Here is a 21,002-nt window from a genome sequence, read left to right as displayed (position 1 = left end):
AGTGCAAATTAGTGAAGTTCGGTGGCAGGAGGAACAAGACTTCTGGTCAGGTGACTACAGGGTTATAAACACAAAGTCAAATAGGGGCAATGCAGAAGTAGGTTTAATAATGAATAGGAAAATAGGAAAGCGGGTTAGCTACTACAAACAGCATAGTGAACGCATTATTGTGGCCAAGATAGACACGAAGCCCACGCCTACTACAGTAGTACAAGTTTATATGCCAACTAGCTCTGCAGATGAAGAAGAAATTGAAGAAATGTATGATGATATAAAAGAAATTATTCAGATAGTGAAGGGAGACGAAAATTTAATAGTCATGGGTGACTGGAATTCGAGTGTAGGGAAAGGGAGAGAAGGAAACGTAGTAGGTGAATATCGATTGGGGCTAAGAAATGAAAGAGGAAGCCGCCTGGTAGAATTTTGCACAGAGCACAACTTAATTATAGCTAACACTTGGTTTAAGAATCATGATAGAAGGTTGTATACATGGAAGAACCCTGGAGATACTAAAAGGTATCAGATAGATTATATAATGGTAAGACAGAGATTTAGGAACCAGGTTTTAAATTGTAAGACATTTCCAGGGGCAGATGTGGACTCTGACCACAATCTATTGGTTATGACCTGTAGATTAAAACTGAAGAAACTGCAAAAAGGTGGGAATTTAAGGAGATGGGACCTGGATAAACTGAAAGAACCAGAGGTTGTACAGAGTTTTAGGGAGAGCATAAGGGAACAATTGACAGGAATGGGGGAAAGAAATACAGTAGAACCAGAGGTTGTACAGAGTTTTAGGGAGAGCATAAGGGAACAATTGACAGGAATGGGGGAAAGAAATACAGTAGAAGAAGAATGGGTAGCTTTGAGGGATGAAGTAGTGAAGGCAGCAGAGGATCAAGTAGGTAAAAAGACCAGGGCTCTTAGAAATCCTTGGGTAACAGAAGAAATATTGAATTTAATTGATGAAAGGAGAAAATATAAAAATGCAGTTAATGAAGCAGGCAAAAAGGAATACAAACGTCTCAAAAATGAGATCGACAGGAAGTGCAAAATGGCTAAGCAGGGACGGCTAAAGGACAAATGTAAGGATGTAGAGGCTTATTTCACTAGGGGTAAGATAGATACTGCCTACAGGAAAATTAAAGAGACCTTTGGAGATAAGAGAACCACTTGTATGAACATCAAGAGCTCAGATGGAAACCCAGTTCTAAGCAAAGAAGGGAAAGCAGAAAGGTGGAAGGAGTATATAGAGGGTCTATACAAGGGCGATGTACTTGAGGACAATATTATGGAAATGGAAGAGGATGTAGATGAAGATGAAATGGGAGATACGATACTGCGTGAAGAGTTTGACAGAGCACTGAAAGACCTGAGTCGAAACAAGGCCCCCGGAGTAGACAACATTGCATTGGAACTACTGACGGCCTTGGGAGAGCCAGTCCTGACAAAACTCTACCATCTGGTGAGCAAGATGTATGAAACAGGCGAAATACCCTCAGACTTCAAGAAGAATATAATAATTACAATCCCAAAGAAAGCAGGTGTTGACAGATGTGAAAATTACCGAACAATCAGTTTAATAAGTCACAGCTGCAAAATACTAACACGAATTCTTTACAGACGAATGGAAAAGCTAGTAGAAGCTGACCTCGGGGAAGATCAGTTTGGATTCCGTAGAAATACTGGAACACGTGAGGCAATACTGACCTTACGACTTATATTAGAAGAAAGATTAAGGAAAGGCAAACCTACATTTCTAGCATTTGTAGACTTAGAGAAAGCTTTTGACAATGTTGACTGGAATACTCTCTTTCAAATTCTAAAGGGGGCAGGGGTAAAATACAGGGAGCGAAAGGCTATTTACAATTTGTACAGAAACCAGATGGCAGTTATAAGAGTCGAGGGACATGAAAGGGAAGCAGTGGTTGGGAAGGGAGTAAGACAGGGTTGTAGCCTCTCCCCGATGTTATTCAATCTGTATATCGAGCAAGCAGTAAAGGAAACAAAAGAAAAATTCGGAGTAGGTATTAAAATCCATGGAGAAGAAATAAAAACCTTGAGGTTTGCCGATGACATTGTAATTCTGTCAGAGACAGCAAAGGACCTGGAAGTGCAGTTGAACGGAATGGATGGTGTCTTGAAAGGAGGATATAAGATGAACATCAACAAAAGCAAAACGAGGATAATGGAATGTAGTCGAATTAAGTCGGGCGATGCTGAGGGAATTAGATTAGGAAATGAGACACTTAAAGTAGTAAAGGAGTTTTGCTATTTGGGGAGCAAAATAACTGATGATGGTCGAAGTAGAGAGGATATAAAATGTAGACTGGCAATGGCAAGGAAAGCGTTTCTGAAGAAGAGAAATTTGTTAACATCGAGTATAGATTTAAGTGTCAGGAAGTCATTTCTGAAAGTATTTGTATGGAGTGTAGCCATGTATGGAAGTGAAACATGGACGGTAAATAGTTTGGACAAGAAGAGAATAGAAGCTTTCGAAATGTGGTGCTACAGAAGAATGCTGAAGATTAGATGGGTAGATCACATAACTAATGAGGAAGTATTGAATAGGACTGGGGACAAGAGAAGTTTGTGGCACAACTTGACCAGAAGAAGGGATCGGTTAGTAGGACATGTTCTGAGGCATCAAGGGATCACCAATTTAGTATTGGAGGGCAGCGTGGAGGGTAAAAATCGTAGGGGGAGACCAAGAGATGAATACACTAAGCAGATTCAGACGGATGTAGGTTGCAGTAGGTACTGGGAGATGAAGAAGCTTTCACAGGATAGAGTAGCATGGAGAGCTGCATCAAACCAGTCTCAGGACTGAAGACCACAACAACAACAACTATAATTTGAATAGCTTATTTATATTGGGAAACGAGAAAAAGTACTGGACTACTATAAAAGTATCAATCTGCTGTAAAATTAGTTTCACTGAGGAGCATTTATAAATGCCAGAAAATAGGGTGTCTAATTTCTATACAGACAACATAATTATTAATCTCCATGCATAAGAGCTGTGCCATTCCATCTATTTGGATTCGGTCCAATTGAACTAACAATTATTTACAGAAGAATGGAAAAACTGACAAAAGCTGAGCCCAGTTTGGTTATGGAGAAATTGAGGAACACACGAGGCAATGCTGACACTACAGCTTGTCCTGAAAATTCTTCAGAATGGCGAACTTATGCATAAAGCTTATAGCAGATTAAAAAAAATGGTTCACGATATTGACTGGAATACACGCTTTGCAATTCTGATGGCAATAGGTATAAATAACAGGGAGTGAAAGGTTATTTACAATCTCTACAAAAACTAGAGTGCAATTATTAAAGTTACAGCAATGAAAGGGAAGCAGTAGTGGACAAGGGAATGCAACAGCGTGGTAGCCTATCCATAGTGCTATTCAGTTTGTGCATTGAACAAGTGGTAAAGGAAACGAGGGTGAAATTTGTAAAAAGAATTAAAGTTCTGGGAGAAGACATTAAGCTTTGAAGTTTTCCCAAGACATTATAATTCTGTCAGAGATAGCAAAAGACTTGGAAGAGCAGTGGAATGGAATGGACAATGTCTTGAAAACAGGTTATAATACGAACATCAACAAAAGTAAAACAAGTAGTCGAATTAAATCAGGCAATGCTGAGGGAATTATATTAGGAAACTACTGATATGTGAGCACAGATGTGGGTAACAACTAGTGTAATATAAATTTAAGTCTTAGGAAGTCTCTTCTGAAGGCATTTGTCTGCAGTGTAACCTTCTATGGAAATAAAACATGATTGAAAAATGGTTCAAACAAGAAGATAATAAAAGCTTTTGAAATGTGATGTTACAGAACTATGTTGAAGATTAGATGGGTAGGCTACTGAATCAGACAGGGGGAAGAAGAAATTTAAGGAACAATCTGACAAAAATAATGGACCAGTTGATAGGACAGATAATGAGGTATCAAGGATTCATCAATTTGGCGATGGAGAGAAATTCGAAGTCAAAAACTGCGAAGAGAGACAAAGCCTTGAATATAGCAAGTAGGTTCAAATGGACGTAGGTTGCGACAGTTATGCAGATAAGAAGAGGCCTGCACAAATATTGGTTAGTGTGGAGATCTTCTGAGAGAAGACCACACAAACAACAAGGACCATCTGAATCTCTATGTACAACATTCTCTATTACTATTACCCTCCATTCTAGTGTCCAACACATGATGTCTCTGGTTACATCAGTCAATTTTATTTTCGTTTCGAATTCTTGTAGTGGATACCAGTTAATTCGTAGAGTTTATTGTATACAGTGAGATGCATCCAGTAAGTAAACAGATAGTCCAGTGGCTCAGAGGCTGCATCTACGTTTACATACATAGACGGAAAAAAATCCCAGCACCAAGAAGGAGTTGTGCGACGTAAACGAAAGCTGGTAGGCGTTCCTCTACATCTGAAAGATGATGTCTGTTTAAATTTCGTGCCAGTCGCATAAGAGTAACGCTAGTAGCGCCATTATGAGGCTGCAAATCGGTTTGCTTGAAATACAAGCTGCAACACTCGTGGGCGTTAGCTATTTTTGAAATCGGACGTTGTGAGTTCATGTTAGTCAAGAATGCCTTTAAGGCGACAAAGACACCTTTATCAATACCCTACTGAGTTTGAACGAGGCCGTGTAAAAGGACTACGAGAGGAGGATATTCCTTCTGCGATAGTGCAGAAAGATTTGGTAAGAATGTACCCACTGTACATGATTGCTGACAGCGGTGGTCATGAGAATGTACAGTCCCAAGAAGACCAGGCCCTGGACGACCATGTGGCACTACTGGAAGAGAAGAGCTTCGTGTTCGGTGTATGTCTCTGGCGCTGATGCAACGAACTGTTACAAATCGATTACTTCAAGGACAGTCGCCTTGTAGTTTGCATTCCACTGGCTTCAAACCACAGCCATTTGCGACTTCTGTGGCGGCAAGTCAGAGCTCACTAGAGGGCAGGGTGGAGGTCTGTTGCGTTTTCTGACAAAGCTGATTCTGCCTAAGTCTCAGTGATTGCTGTGTGTTGGTTAGAAGGGGGCCAGTTGAGGGCCTGCAGACAATCTGTCTGTGTGCTAGACACACTGGACCTGCACCTAGAGTTATGGCCTGGGGTGTTACTCTGTGACAGCAGGAGCACTCTCATGGTTGTCCCACGCACCCTGGCCGCAGATTTGTATGTCAGTTTGGTGATTTAACCACTTGCGCTGCCATTCGTGAACAGCATTCCAGGGGAAGTTTTCCAAGAGGATAACACTCGTACACACACCGGTGTTGCAACTCAACATGCTCTACAGAGTGCCGACACGTTGTCTAAGCCTACGCGATCACCAGATCTGTCTGCAATGGAGCAATATGGGACATTTCCAGAATGAGATTTTCACTCTGCAGCGGAGTGTGCGCTGATATGAAACTTCCTGGCAGATTAAAACTGTGTACCGGACCGAGACTCGAACTCGGGACCTTTGCCTTTTGCGGCAAGTGCTCTACCAACTGAGCTACCCAAGCACGACTCACACCCCGTCCTCACAGCTTTACTTCTGCCAGTATCTCGTCTCCTACCTTCCAAACTTTACAGAAGCTCTCCTGCGAACCCTGCAGAACTAGCACTCCTGAAAGAAAGGATATTGCGGAGAAGTGGCTTAACTACAGGCTGAGGGATGTTTCCAGAATGAGATTTTCACTCTGCAGCGGAGTGTGCGCTGATATGAAACGAGATGAAATGAGACGAGATACTGGCAGAACTAAAGCTGTGAGGACGGGGCGTGAGTCGTGCTTGGGTAGCTCAGTTGGTAGAGCACTTGCCCACGAAAGGCAATGGTTCTGAGTTCGAGTCTCGGTCCGGCACACAGTTTTAATCTGTCTGGAAGTTTCATATCAGAGCACACTCCGCTGCAGAGTGAAAATCTCATTCTGGAAACATCCCCCAGGCTGTGGCTAAGCCATGTCTCCACAATATCCTTTCTTTCAGGAGTGCTAGTTCTGCAGGGTTCGCAGGAGAGCTTCTGTAAAGTTTGGAAGGTAGGAGACGAGATACTGGCAGAAGTAAAGCTGTGAGGACGGGGCGTGAGACGTGCTTGGGTAGCTCAGTTGGTAGAGCACTTGCTCGCGAAAGGCAAATTTCCCGAGTTCGAGTCTCGGTCCGGCACACAGTTTTAATCTGCCAGGAAGTTTCAATATGGGACATCATCGGAGGACAACAGCGCCGTCCACAAACAGGATTAGACGCCCTGTATTGATCAGCCAAGTGCAATCCATCTCACAAACTGATATCCAGCACCTGTACAACACAATGCACGCACTTTTGCTTGCAACATTCAACATTCTGTCAGTTACACTGGTTGTCAAAGCACCACCATTTCACATTTGCAATGGCTTACCTCGCACTTACTTTAACCTGTGATTTTGCAGTGTTAATCACTTAAATATGTTACCTAGACAAATGTTTTCGTGAAATTTGATTACTCTAAATTAACTATTTTTTGCTGCAACAATTTCTTTTGTCTGTGTATATAATAAACAAATCTGTGTGAAGTGCTTGATAGACGATACTTCCCATCGTTATTCATATTAGGGTTTCTTCCCGTACAAAGCACATATCGAGGAAGAAATGACTGTTCAAATGCGCCTGTGCGTGTTGTAATTAGACCAATCTTATCTTTGTAGTTCCTGTGGGAGCAGCACAAGGGAGGCTGTAGTTTATACCTAGATTCCTTGCTTACTACTGGTTCTCGAAACGGAAGTAGGCCTTCCGGCTATAGTTTAAGTCTCACTTTAAGTGTCTGTTACTTCAAGTATTTCAGCGTTTCCTTGACGAAGTTCTGTGGGTCACAAAAGCTGTGATAATTCGTGTTGCTCTTCTTTGTATATGTTCAGTATCAGTGTTAGTCCTATATGTCCTATATCTATATACGTACAACAGCAATTGTCCTGATTGATTTACTGACTCATCATCGCCCAGCTAACGACAGGAACTTTAGATTTCGAGAGGGTGTTGACTTTATTTATAGTTTAAGAAGGGATTTTTCGAAATTCCACTTCTATGAAGGTGAAACAGGGGACGAAAGGTTATTTTTTTTAATATGTCACTATCAAGGCAATTTTGAAGCTAGAACTACTAAAATTTACATAGATGTAGCTTTAAAAATGCATTAGTAACACCTTAACAATGATTTATTTTTAAAAACTTTCATCCTCTGTTTCTTTCACCCCCTTTGGGTTTGAATTTCCAAAAACGTTGAAACACGTATTTTTCTTATTTATGACCGAAAAACCAAATACTATGAAAACTGGTACTTGACTGTTGGAGATAAAAAGAATTTTCAGTGTTTTTGGAAATTCAACACTTAAGGGCGTGAAATAGGGAATGAAAATTTTATATGAAAATTCACTGATCGAAAAAAGTAATTAATCTGTAATAATGAAATTTGTCTGGGTAATAATGAAATTTGTCTAGGTAATATATGTAAGTGATTAACTTTGCTAGGTCACAGTTGAACGCAAGTGCGAGATAAGCCATTTAAAATGTGAAATGCTGGTACATTAATAACTAGTTTAATTGGCAGAATGTTGAATGCAAGCATGCAAATATGCATGCATTGTTTTGTAAAGGGCAAGGCGTTAGTTTGAGGGATGGACTTCGATGCTTGTTGCACTTGGTTGGACAATACAGGTACGGTTAATGCTGTTTCTGGATCACATTGAAATTTTCATCCAATGATGTCCATATACATTATGCTGAGTATTCTTCTGCGCTTGCCACTAGCTCATTGGTTTTATTCCGGTGGAGCTTCAGCTGTGTATAGTCGGGTACAATCAGAGAGATAGTTCTGTCTCTTTGGATACAATAATAACCTTACGCTTTAAGCGGCAAATTTGCTCGCCAGCACCACTCTGGGAAGATATCGCAGCGCACAATGCTTTACTATAAAAGCGCATTTAAACATGGATTGTGAATACATAGAAAGAAGGATCCGTTATTGTATGATTATATGATAGCGAAACAAACACTGGTAGCAGTTACTTCTGTAAAATATCTAGGAATATGCGTGTGGAACGATTTGAAGTGGAATGATCATATAAAATTAATTGTTGGTAAGGCGGGTGCCAGGTTGAGATTCATTGGGAGAGTCCTTAGAAAATGTAGTCCATCAACAAAGGAAGTCGCTTACAAAATACTCGTTCGACCTATACTTGAGTATTGCTCATCAGTGTGGTATCCGTACCAGGTCGGGTTGACAGAGGAGAGAGAGAAGATCCAAAGAAGAGCGGCGCGTTTCGTCACAGGATTATTGGTAAGCGTGATAGCGTTACGGAAATGTTTAGCAAACTCAAATGGCAGACTCTGCAAGAGAGGCGCTCTGCATCGCGGTGTAGCTTGCTGTCCAGGTTTCGAGAGGGTGCGTTTCTGGATGAGGTATCGAATATATTGCTTCCCCCTACTTGTACCTCCCGAGGAGATCACGAACGTAAAATTAGAGAGATTCGAGCGCGCACGGAGGCTTTGTGGCAATCTTTCTTCCCGCGAACCATACGCGACTGGAACAGGAAAGGGAGGCAATGACAGTGGCACGTAAAGTGCCCTCCGCCAGACACCGTTGGGTGGCTTGCGGAGTATAAATGTAGATGTAGATGTAGATGGAAGTCGGTCTATCAAGCCCACAGTGACGTGAACAATTGCAGCTAACGGTGTGGAAGCTTATTTGTTTCTGTTCAACATTCCACAGCTGGATGTTAATAATGTTTCGTTTAATCAGTTTCCAATTGTTTTATTTTAAAACTTCCCCTAGATAGGTATTTGAAAATGCTGGAACACTATAACATTCGTGTTAAAAGTATTAACATAAAACATTAGGAAGCAGATTAGTCCAAAATTACACCTGCATATAATTAATAAATCGCCAAACAGCAGACAAAAAAACTTGAAATGCCATTTAAAGTTCAAAAAGGATAAATTAATATACAGTAATTCTCATGTAATAGGCTTTTTAAAGGACGAGCTTAGAAAAATAGCATCAATAAATACCTGCGTAAATACAATATAATTTATTTGTGACAGCAATGTGTGATTTTAAGAGTGTATTGCAGGGGCTTTGCCACACACTCAAGTGATATTTCGATAAATATTAAAAAGAGTAACTTACAATGGAATCGAACCATAATCTTACACATAAAAGTCAATTCTTATTTCCACTACACTATCAAATCCCTGTCGAACTGGTTATATTTTTACAATGGTACTACACTGTGTTTCTCAAATTCATCAAACAGAAAGTGGAAACTTAAGTGTTACGGTATTTCATGTTCTAAGAAAAAACTGAGAGAGTATGTGCAAACCAAGTTGACATATACCGATCAAAACAACACTTTTTATAGCCGGCCGCGGCGGTCGTGCGGTTCTAGGCGCTTCAGTCCGGAACCGCAGGATTGCTACGGTCGCAGGTTCGAATCCTGCCTCGGGCATGGATGTGTGTGATGTCCTTAGGTTAGTTAGGTTTAAGTAGTTCTAAGTTCTAGGGGACTGATGACCTAAGATGTTAAGTCCCATAGTGCTCAGAGCCATTTGAACCATTTTGAACACTTTTTATGTTTGGTTAACTTTTACTGTGGTGTTCAGCCCCAAGACTGCTGCAGCTCTACCCACTATTAATAGTCTACGCTGCGAAAACTTCTTCATCTTTGTGTAACTCCTGCGACCATACCGATTTGAGGCAGGAGGAGGAGATTAGTATTTAACGTCCCGTCGACAACGAGGTCATTAGAGACGGAGCAAAACCTCGGATTAGAGAAAGATAGAGAAGGCAAACGCCCGTGCCCTTTCGAAGGAACCTTACCGGCAGTTGTCTTAAGCGATTTGGGGAACTCACGAAAAACCTAAATCAGGATGGCCGGACGTGGGTTTCAACCGTCGTCTTCCCGAATGCGAGTCCAGTGTGCTAACCACTGCGCTACCCCGCTCGGTATTTATACACTTGAACCTGCATGCTATATCGAAGACTCAGCTTCCTCCTTTTTATCCCCTACACTTCCTCCGTTAATCAACGATTCCTTCATGCCTCTGGAGGTGTCCTATCAACCGATCCCTCCTTCCCAATTCGATTCAGTGCCTCGTCACCAATTATCTCTTCTATCCTCCTGATCATCAGCATTCTTCTGTAGCACCACATTTCAAATTATTCTATCCTATCCTTGTATGTACTATTTAGATGTTAACAACATCTCTTTCCCAAGGAAGGTTTTCTTGCTGTTGACAGTCTATGTTTTACATCTGCTTTACTTCTACTGTCGTCAATTATTATTCTACATGACTAACAAAAAAAAGCGTCTCATTTCGTAATCTATTACCATCGGCATCACCTGACTTAATTGGAGAAAACAGTTTAAACGGGGCAACCACATCGGTGATTAATCGTCTTGGGGATGGAGAAGCCGCTTCACGGGTATTTAATTTTTTTGTTATCAGAAAACACTGGCACTGAAAACCACACTCTCAGGTGACATCTCCATAACAATGAATTATGAAGGAGTAACAGATTCTAAAATACCCACTAATATGCAAAAAACATTTTTACTTAGCTCTAATGAATTAGTTGCGAGTGTACAATTTTCTCTATTTTACATGCTTTTAAAAGTCCCTTAAATTTTTTCCATATTAGTGGATATTTTAGGATCTGTTACTTTTTCATGATCCGTTGCTACGCTGATGTCAGCAAAGGACGTGATTTTCAGTGCCGCGAACCGATTGTGAGCCGATAGTAAAAAGATTAAACACACCTGAAACCGCTTATTAATCCCCAAGGTGACTTAATTGGATTATAGTCCATTACCCTTGTTTTATTTTTGTTGATGTTCATCTTTCAACCTCTTTTCAGGACGCTACATATTCAGTTAGCTGATCTTCCAAGCACTTCTCGCCACTAACAGAATTACTGGGAAACCTTAAAATATTTATTTCTTATCCCTGTGCTTGAATTCCTTTCCTAAATTTTTTTTGGTACTAGCTCTGTATACTGACTGAATGGTACGAGGTATAGGCTAGAACCGTCCCTGTGGCCCCACACTATTCCCTCCTTTTCAAGTCATTTGTCTCTCATAAGTGCAGTCCAATATCTGTACAAATTCCCCTGATAACTTCTGAATTGGAAAGAGTTTATTCTGGTCAACAATGTCTAAAGATTTTTCTAAATTTACAAATGCTATAATTGTAAATTGGCCTCTATTCAGTCTGCCCTCTAAGATAAGTCGCAGGGTCAGAGTTGCCTTGCCCGTTTCTAACTTCTGCAGAACGCAATTTCCAAGATCGCTAACAAGCTATACACGGTGTTACAAAAAGGTACGGCCGAACTTTCAGGAAACATTCCTCACACACAAAGAAAGAAAATATGTTATGTGGACATGTGTCCGGAAACGCTTACTTTCCATGTTAGAACTCATTTTATTACTTCTCTTCAAATCACGTTAATCATGGAATGGAAACACACAGCAACAGAACGTACCAGTGTGACTTCAAGCACTTTGTTACAGGAAATGTTCAAAATGTCCTCCGTTAGCAAGGATACATGCATTCACCCTCCGTCGCATGGAATCCCTGATGCGCTGATGCAGCCCTGGAGAATGGCGTATTGTATCACAGCCGTCCACAATACGAGCACGAAGAGTCTCTACATTTGGTACCGGTGTTGCGTAGACAAGAGCTTTCAAATGCCCCCATAAATGAAAGTCAAGAGGGTTGAGGTCAGGAGAGCGTGGAGGCCATGGAATTGGTCCGCCTCTACCAATCCATCGGTCACCGAATCTGTTGTTGAGAAGGGTACGAACACTTCGACTGAAATGCGCAGGAGCTCCATCGTGCATGAACAACATGTTGTGTTGTACTTGTAAAGGCACATGTTCTAGTAGTACATGTAGAGTATCCCGTATGAAATCATGATTACGTGCTCCATTGAGCGTAGGTGGAAGAACATGGGGCCCAATCAAGACATCACCAACAATGCCTGCCCAAACGTTCACAGAAAATCTGTGTTGATGACGTGATTGCACAATTGCGTGCGGATTCTCGTTAGCCCACACATGTTGATTGTGAAAATTTACAATTTGATCACGTCGGAATGAAGCCTCATCCGTAAACAGGACAGATGCACTGAAATGAGAATTGACGCATTGTTGGATGAACCATTCGCAGAAGTGTACCCGTGGAGGCCAATAAGCTGCTGATAGTGCCTGCACACGCTGTACATGGTACGGTAACAACTGGTTCTCCCGTAGTACTCTCCATACAGTGACGTGGTCAACGTTACCTTGTACAACAGCAAGTTCTCTGACGCTGATATTAGGGTTATCGTGAACTGCACGAAGAATTGCCTCGTCCGTTGCAGGTGTCCTCGTCGTTCTAGGTCTTCCCCAGTCGCGAGACAAGGCTGGAACGTTCCGTGCTCCCTAAGACGCCGATCAATTGCTTCGAACGTCTTCCTGTCGCGACACCTTTGTTCTGGAATTCTGTCTCGATACAAACGTACCGCGCCACGGCTATTGCCCCATGCTAATCCATACATAAAACGGGCATCTGCCAACTCCGCATTTGTAAACATTACACTGACTGTAAAACCACGTTCGTGATGAACACTAACCTGTTGATGCTACGTACTGATGTGCTTGATGCTAGTACTGTAGAGCAATGAGTCGCATGTCAACACAAGCACCGAAGTCAACATTACCTTCCTTCAATTGGGCCAACTGGCGGTGAATCGAGGAAGTACAGTACGTACTGACGAAACTAAAATGAGCTCTAACATGGAAATTAAGCGTTTCCGGACACATGTCCACATAACATCTTTTCTTTATTTGTGTGTGAGGAATGTTTCCTGAAAGTTTGGCCGTACCTTTTTGTAACACCCTGTATACAGGGTGCTCGGAAAATCCCGTTACAAACTTCTAGACTTGCAGAGGCGAGTGAGCACATAATATTCTGAATAGGAAACCACATTCGGAACGTCATCCAACGACAGTACAGACCGTCAAAGTTATTGACGCCAGCGCATGTAAATGTATGCATATACAGGGTGAGTCTGTGACGATGTTACAAACTTTCTAGGATGATGCAGAAGGATAAATATATTCATTTTAGGGCAAGGTCCCTGTAGTGGAAACGAACGAGTCGAAAGTTATAAGCGGAAACCGTTCTGATACCTTTGATAGTGGAATACATGAACTGTTACTGTTGTTGCTGAGACAGTAGGATAGGCAACATTCAGAAGTGGTATTATGGACCAAAACAAGAAAAAAACCTACAGTAAACTTGAGTTCTAAACTGCATACCTAAACAGCTATGTGCACTTGTTAAGTACAGGAGATGTGTTTCACAGTAGCCAAGAAAAAACGGCTGTTCGAGGACCCCGTGCTTCTGCAACTAACCGCTTAATTAGCTCGACTGCAGACTTCTTAAATATGAGGGAGCATACAAAATAGATAACTACACGTAAAATTTTCAAACTCTATTTTTTCAAAAGTTGCCTGCCCTATCATCTTAGCAACAACGAACGGTACCTGTACATTTATTGCACTGTCAGAGGTGTTAGAACGATTTTCGCTTACAACTTTCGAGTCATTCGTTTCCGGTACAGGGACCCTTATCTCAAATTGATACATTTATCCTTTTCCATCAAACTAGAAAGGTTGAAACGTCATCACGGAATCAACCTGTATAGACATCCGTTCACAGGCGCCGGCGCCTGTAACTTTGACGCTCTGCAGCGTCGTTAGATGACGTTTACGGACATAGGCTCCAAGGGTCAATTCTAGTGTCCGATACCACCCGTCGGCTTTGACCAATAACGTAATGTGTGATGTTGTTTTGTTTGTGCCGCAGATTGCTGTCTTTGAACGTTAAATGATTTCTCTGGATTTCCTCTTTACGCGCGTATATTAAAAATTTGGGTCTAGTGCAGCAGGGGATACAACCCGTCGGCTTTGAACAATGACGTCATTCCTTAGTCATAGATCGTAATGTCTTCACTTCGAGGCATAGATAATAAAGCAGTTCTGTGTTCAAATAAGCACTATCATTAAAATAATTGAATGTTAATCTAAAAGCGATCGCTTGATATTCGGTACATCATTAAACGTGTGATTTAATTAACTTAATTGTTTGTTTTTTATTCGGCCGGTACTTAATATTTTTCGTAATGATATTGAGGTAATGTGGATTGTGTTTTTTGGCTTTTTTAAAAAAAATCTCACGAGATAGATTAAACTGATCCTACTTTATTAAGCAATCAATAAAAAAACTAAACTAAAACATAACAGCTTTTGCTGTTATGTTTCAATTTCGTTTTTTTACTGATTGCTTAATAAAGTAGGATCAGTTTATTCTATCTCGTGAGATTTTTTTTTAAAGCCAAAAAAACACTTATCAGCTACTGAAGGCAGCTACAACACTACGAAGAATCACTTCTCGGCTTTTGACAAGATATTGCTTAATAAAGTAGGATCAGTTTATTCTATCTCGTGAGATTTTTTTTTAAAAGCCAAAAAACACTTATTAGCTACTGAAGGGAGCTACAACACTAAGAAGAATCGCTTCTCGGCTTTTGACAAGATCAATGTTTATCTCTCTCGCATTCCTTTGTTTCTCAACATTCTCCTCAGCTCTTTCATCTTTGTAATACATGGTCTCTGGCGACTTGTGACATCATTGTTCAAAGCCGACGGGTTGTATCCCATGCTGCACTAGACCCAAAAATTTGATGTAGATTGTTTTGTTTTCATCTCGTAATTTGTTTTCGGCATCTTTTGTTAATGGAAGTAGTAGTGATTTATAAGTAGTCGTGATTTATAAGGTGTTGATTTCTCACGATGTTCGTTATGAATGAGTTAGTTGTTTTTACTGCAAAAATTCTGCTTCAGAAATGAGTGACCGTAAATCAACCATAAAATTTTTGCAATCATTGGGCGCCATTGCGGGGAAAGAGAAGGATTTCAGTGTTATAAGGCCATTTAGATGAATACTGTTGGAGGAAGAATATTCCTAAAGGTCATTGTTTATTTCTTGCATTTATGAAAGTAGTCATCAAAATGTACAGACCTCGTTTTGTTTGTTAGGTGTTGGTGGGCCTGATACCTTTTCCTTGTTTTACGTTGCGTTTTTTTATGTTACTGTATTGTGCGAGTACTACTTTTTTGGCTTCTCTGGAGGGAGGTTTTCCTGTCGTTTTAATATTTTCTGGTTACAATGGTGGACCGATGGGTATTGCTGTGTCTTTGCCGGAGGGTTTATGTGACTGACTCGTGGTTTCATTTTTTTTATTATTTTAAAATTTTGAGGGTGGGTGGTAGGGAAGAACTGACTTGAGTGGTACCTCATTCGTGACTTGCATGTTGTGTTTATTATTTTTTCATTAGTTATTCTGGATTTTTCTCCTTTCGTTACAGTTCGGCCTTCTAACATTATTATTTCTTGTTATGTCCTTATTTCGTTCTTATCAGCCCCGATCTTTGACTCCTTTGGAAGTTCATATGCGGTAAGTTTGTTTTTATGTAGCCACTTTTATGTTTTTGATGTTTTTGCTACACTTGTCTTATTTTTACTGTCACTCCTGGCGTATCGTTTTTACTGAGTGTTATTTAGAGCTACTGCAGCTGGTGTGCCTTTCGTGTAGTATAGTTATCGGTTGAAAGGTTTGGTCTTTTTTGCCTTTTATTTCTTTGCGTGTGCAGTAATGTGTGTAAAGATTTTCATTTTTTCAAAGTCTAGTCGTATTCCGCAGTTCACTAACAAGATCATTTTTAAGCACATTTCTGATATAATATTTTTGCGCAACAAACAGTAATATTGGAATCGGTAACTAGAAATGACCTCCTACATAGGTTGCTTCTAGTTACCGATTCCAACTATTCGACGGTTCATTATTTAGATCGTTTTTGCAGTACGCGTGGAAAATATAACAGAACATGCTCTGTTAACGGTATACTATGCCTTCCACATCGCTGGCGACGGGTTCTACACAACGCTGTTCTATTATATTATGTAATATATGCACTCCTAACTGCTCTCGTACTCATTTATTTCAGTCATCTTCAAATCGTTTAAATAAAATTCGCGCGTAAATAATAGTCGCGTTAAATGTGTCATTTTATGGCATGCTACATTCGTTTGTTTACGAGTATAATCCCTCCCATTCATAGATTGTCCATTTCAGCATCATTGCCTTACGTATGACGTCATTGGCCAAATCCATAGAGTAGAAATATCTCTGGAGTAAGCATTCAGAAGCGCAGAATTGATTTTGTGTTGTCAACATACGTTGCCACAATGGTCACGTGATCTCGGGACGCCGTAGATTAGTCCGACATTTGTCCTATAAATTTTGAATGTTGTCATATCGCTAGTAAAGACAGATTACCTTCGTAAGTGCTTTGGATTTAGTATAGACGTTTTGCAGGCACCATAGCAGTTTACGTCTGATATTTGAAATAAATTGTGCTCTTAGCTTTGAACAGCAAAATGAACGAGCATGACGTCACAGAAGCTTCATGTCAGCATGTATTTACAATGTCTTTCATGTCACATCTCGTCAAGTCGCTTAACACAGTACTGAACGGCAAAATTGGGGTTTTGAGTCACCATCCCTAATATGCATAAAATGTTAGAGTATAGTATCGGAACTGAGGAGCTAACAATGACAAAAGTTTGTCAATGGCCGAAGAAAACTTTATAACCTATGTTCTTGAGGAGTTATGTTCGGTAAATTACTGAGAAGTGAGACAACTTTTCAAAACATCGACAATTATTTGCTAGGGGAAAATATGTACATTCATACACATCAAAGAAAGCTTCAAGCGAATGAATGAAGCCTGTTAAACTTATCCATTATGTTTTTTCTTACGTAATTAATAACGTCATAAACAACTGTATTTTACTCCTTAATTAAAGCTGACTTTTTTGCTTAAAATGTCATATGGTGGAATTTGATTCGTCTACTTATGTTCTTATACATATACATTGTGGGCGTCAGCGCTGTTGTGTTATCGTAAAAGCTAAATAACTTTTCGCCTTCAGATATATGACCTCGGTTGTGTAAGAAAGTGGAAAAAATATCGCACTCGTCATGGAACATCTCCAATTTGTCACTAAAACAAAGCGCTATTATAAAATAAAGATACAACAGTGCAAAATACACTATTATAAGGAGAATGAGCGCGGCGAAAATAGGTTAACTTAAGATGTTAACAGACTGGTACCGTCAAAATTTTCTTCCCGAGAGATGTTGACGTACCGTGAAATGACGTGACGTTCCGTTGACGGCTTGTGCGAATACCTCCATTCGAAAGATATTGTAGAATGTTTTGATGTTATGTGACAAGACGTGACGTCACCTGATGGCGGACGTGAATTGGCGTTAAAAAATCGACGTCGTCCCTAGATCACGTGACAATTCCAGTCTAATGTTGACAACATGCGCAGGGCGCAATGCTCACTCCAGAGATATTTCTGCTCTATGGTCAAAGCCGATGGGTGGTATCGGACACTAGAATTTATCCAGCTCCAAATATTAAGTACTCACTCCCCTCTACAAGTCTCTAACGGGATTTTCCGAACGCCCTATATACACTATGTGATCAAAGGTATCCGGATACCTGGTTGAAAATGACATACAAGTTCGTGGCGCCCTCCATCGGTAATGCTGGAATTCAATGTGGTGTTAGCCCACCCTTAGCCTTGATGATTGCTTCCGGTAATTTCCAAGAATGATTGCCTATCGAAGTCGCTGGGTCAAAACGATACATATCGAACGTGCGATTGTTAATCGATCATGCGACTCTGGCGGGCATTATGAGTATGTTTACGTTGGTCACTACAGCAACGACAAAAGAAGAGCGTTACAAAAATATTTTTAATTGCAAAGGAGACGACTTACCTTACTCGACGTCGGTGTTGTCGTCATGTTAAAGTCCATTACGGTTGTCAGGAAGGATAATTTGGAAGAGTCGAACCATATATTCTACTGATACTCGTTCGTTTTCCGCACTGTCCGCAGTGAAATTGTAACGGTATTTCAGCATCGAAACTGTTCTTACGAAGTCTTACACATTTAGCACCACCACAGTCTACATAGTCCCTTCTTTCTTCGTCTGGTAGTACTCCATATTTGCTACAAAAAGTCGAAAAATTTTCTACGCTGCATAAACATGGAATTAGATTCTTCTATGTGAGAGAATCCGCCGAAGAAACGTCAAGAACAATAGACATCCCACTCAGTAAGGACATAAATCGTCTGGGTTTCTCTAGCAACCCACAAATAATTCGCGGAGGTATGTAATTTAGAGCAAATAAGGGAACGACGGAAAATAGATAAAAATGACGATCACAAGTAATTGATCATAACGCCCATCACCGGGGTCGCACGATCGATTAACGATCGCACGTTCGATATGTATCGTTTGGACCCAGCGACTTCGATAGACAATCATTCTTGGAAAATACCCAGCTTCCACTCTCGCAGGCGTACGTTCAGTCAGGTGCTCGAAGGTTTCATGGAGAATGGCAGCTCATTCTTCACGGAGTGCTGTTCTGAGGAGAGGTACAGCTGTCGGTCGGTGATGCCTGGCACGAAGTCGGCGTTCCAAAACATCCGGACGGTGTTGTATAGGATTCAGGTCAGGACTCTGTGCAGGCCAGTCCATTACAGGGATGCTATTGTGCAACCACTCCGCCACATGCCGTGCATTATGAACAGATGCTCGATCGTATTGAAAGATGCAATCGCCATCCCCGAATTGCTCTTCAACAGTGGGAAGCAAGAGGGTACTTAAAACATCAATGTAGGCCTACGCCGCGATAGTGCCACGCAAAATAACAAGGGGTGAAAAACACGACCACACCATAACATCACCCCCTCCGAATTTTACTGTTGGCACTACACACGCTGGCAGATGACGTTCACTCGCCATACCCACGCCCTGCCATCGGATCGCCACATTGTGTACCGTGATGCGTCATTCCACACAACGTTCTTCCACCGTTCAATCGTCCAATGTTTACGCTCCTTATACCAAACGAGGTGTCGTTTGGCATTTACTGGCATGATGTATGGATTATGAGCAGCCGCTCAACCACGAAATCCAAGTTTTGTCGCCTCCCACCCGACTGTCATAGTACTTGTAGAGGATCCTGATGCAAGAATTCCTGTGTGATGGTCTGGATAGATGTCTGCCTATTAAACATTACGATCCTCTTCAACTGTCGGCGGTCTCTGACAGTCAACAGACGAGGTCGGCCTGTACGCTTTTGTGCTGTAGTGTCCCTTCACCTTTCCACTTCACTATAACATCGGAAACAGTGGACATAGGGATGTTCAGGAGTGTGGAAATCTCGCGTACAGACGTATGACACATGTGACACTCAGTCACCTGACTACGTTCGAAGTTCGTGAGTTCCGCGGAGCGCCCCATTCTGTTTTCTCACGATATTTAATGACTGCTGAGGCCGCTGATGTGGAGTACCTGGCAGCAGGTGGCAGCACAATGCACCTCATATGAAAAACCGATGTTTCTGGGGGTGTCCGGATACTTTTGATCACATAGTGTATCAAGCGCGCGACTGAAACAATTTCACACTGCTATCGTAAGAGTACTGTGACTGTAAAGATTAATAATTCGTCGTAAAGGCCTTCTTCACGAAATATCAACGACTATAGGGAGCAATGTGATGTAGAACAGTATTTCTCATCACCTTTCTGATCTTGAAAAGTTCTCTTCCATTTCTTCATCCGAGTCATCGCTTGACGAGTGCTCATCTTTCCAGCGTATTCTCGTGGACCTGCGTCTTAATATCTTCACAAGAGATTCCTGTTGTGGCTTGTCTTTCTCCTTCTTGTCTTTCCCCATCTTGTCTTTATCCATCTGTAGCGATCTTTTCACCTACTGCTTTAAAATTAACTCCGAGGATTTTGCGTTGGTAAAACTGATCCTCGCATCAGTTTATAAGTATCGATAAACAACTTGTCTGGCAACATATATTTCGCTTGTTTCTAAGACAGTCCAAAGATAAATTTGCAGTAAACTCCATGAAAAGCTGAAAAAAGGGTGATATACATACTAACATAGACCATAGATAACATAGACTTTGCATGACGTAATTTTACTGAAACCAACATCTAAGTCACATGACTCGGGGCATGTCATTACGCTTTTACAGCCCACAATTTGTGACATTTTGTTACAGACCAAATCTTGTGCTTTTTACTAGATGCAGAAGTAAAGACTTTCACATATGCTCAGATTAGACAGTAATTCTGTATCCTACAAACTAGGTAAAGTGACGAAAATCACAGTTGTGTAAGTGAATTGCTTTAAAATACTTGCAGAGATATTTCCATAAGTTGAAAGTTAATCTGGATCTTGGTCCTTGGATGTAAAACTTCGTGGATGACTAAGATTTTGAGACGACATATCGTTAACGACTAGCTCACTACACCAGCATAATCAACGTTTTGTAGTATATTACGCTTCCTATCTTGATATCGCTTCGGTACCTGTACTGGATTAAGCACAAGTCAGAAAACATACGTGCTTATTTTGAGTAAATACCTGACATTATGCACATAAACTAGATGGTTTGAAGCGTTAACACGGCAGAGAGAGGTACATGAGCGGTCTGTGTTATATATGGTCTATGTATATGAAGTATCCTGTTGCTTTTTTATCATGGAGATATACCCCCATGTTCTTTATGAACATTTACGTCTACACTCCTTGAATCAATATATCGTGCACGGAAGAGAAAACTGTTACAGTACCATACATTACTTTGTAATGTTGGATACCGTTTCATTCACGAATGGAGCGTCGAAGAATAATTACACACAGGCATCTGTACGAGTTATTATTTGTCTAATGTTGTGTCTACAGACTATACAGAAACGATAAATAGGAGGCTGAAGAATTTTCGGAGATATCGTCATGAAAACTAGTTTTTCGAAAATTCCACACAGT

Source organism: Schistocerca cancellata, chromosome 2 (genome assembly GCF_023864275.1).
Source record: "Schistocerca cancellata isolate TAMUIC-IGC-003103 chromosome 2, iqSchCanc2.1, whole genome shotgun sequence".
NCBI classification, from domain to species: domain Eukaryota; kingdom Metazoa; phylum Arthropoda; class Insecta; order Orthoptera; family Acrididae; genus Schistocerca; species Schistocerca cancellata.
Note: the sequence above shows the minus strand (reverse complement) of the source record.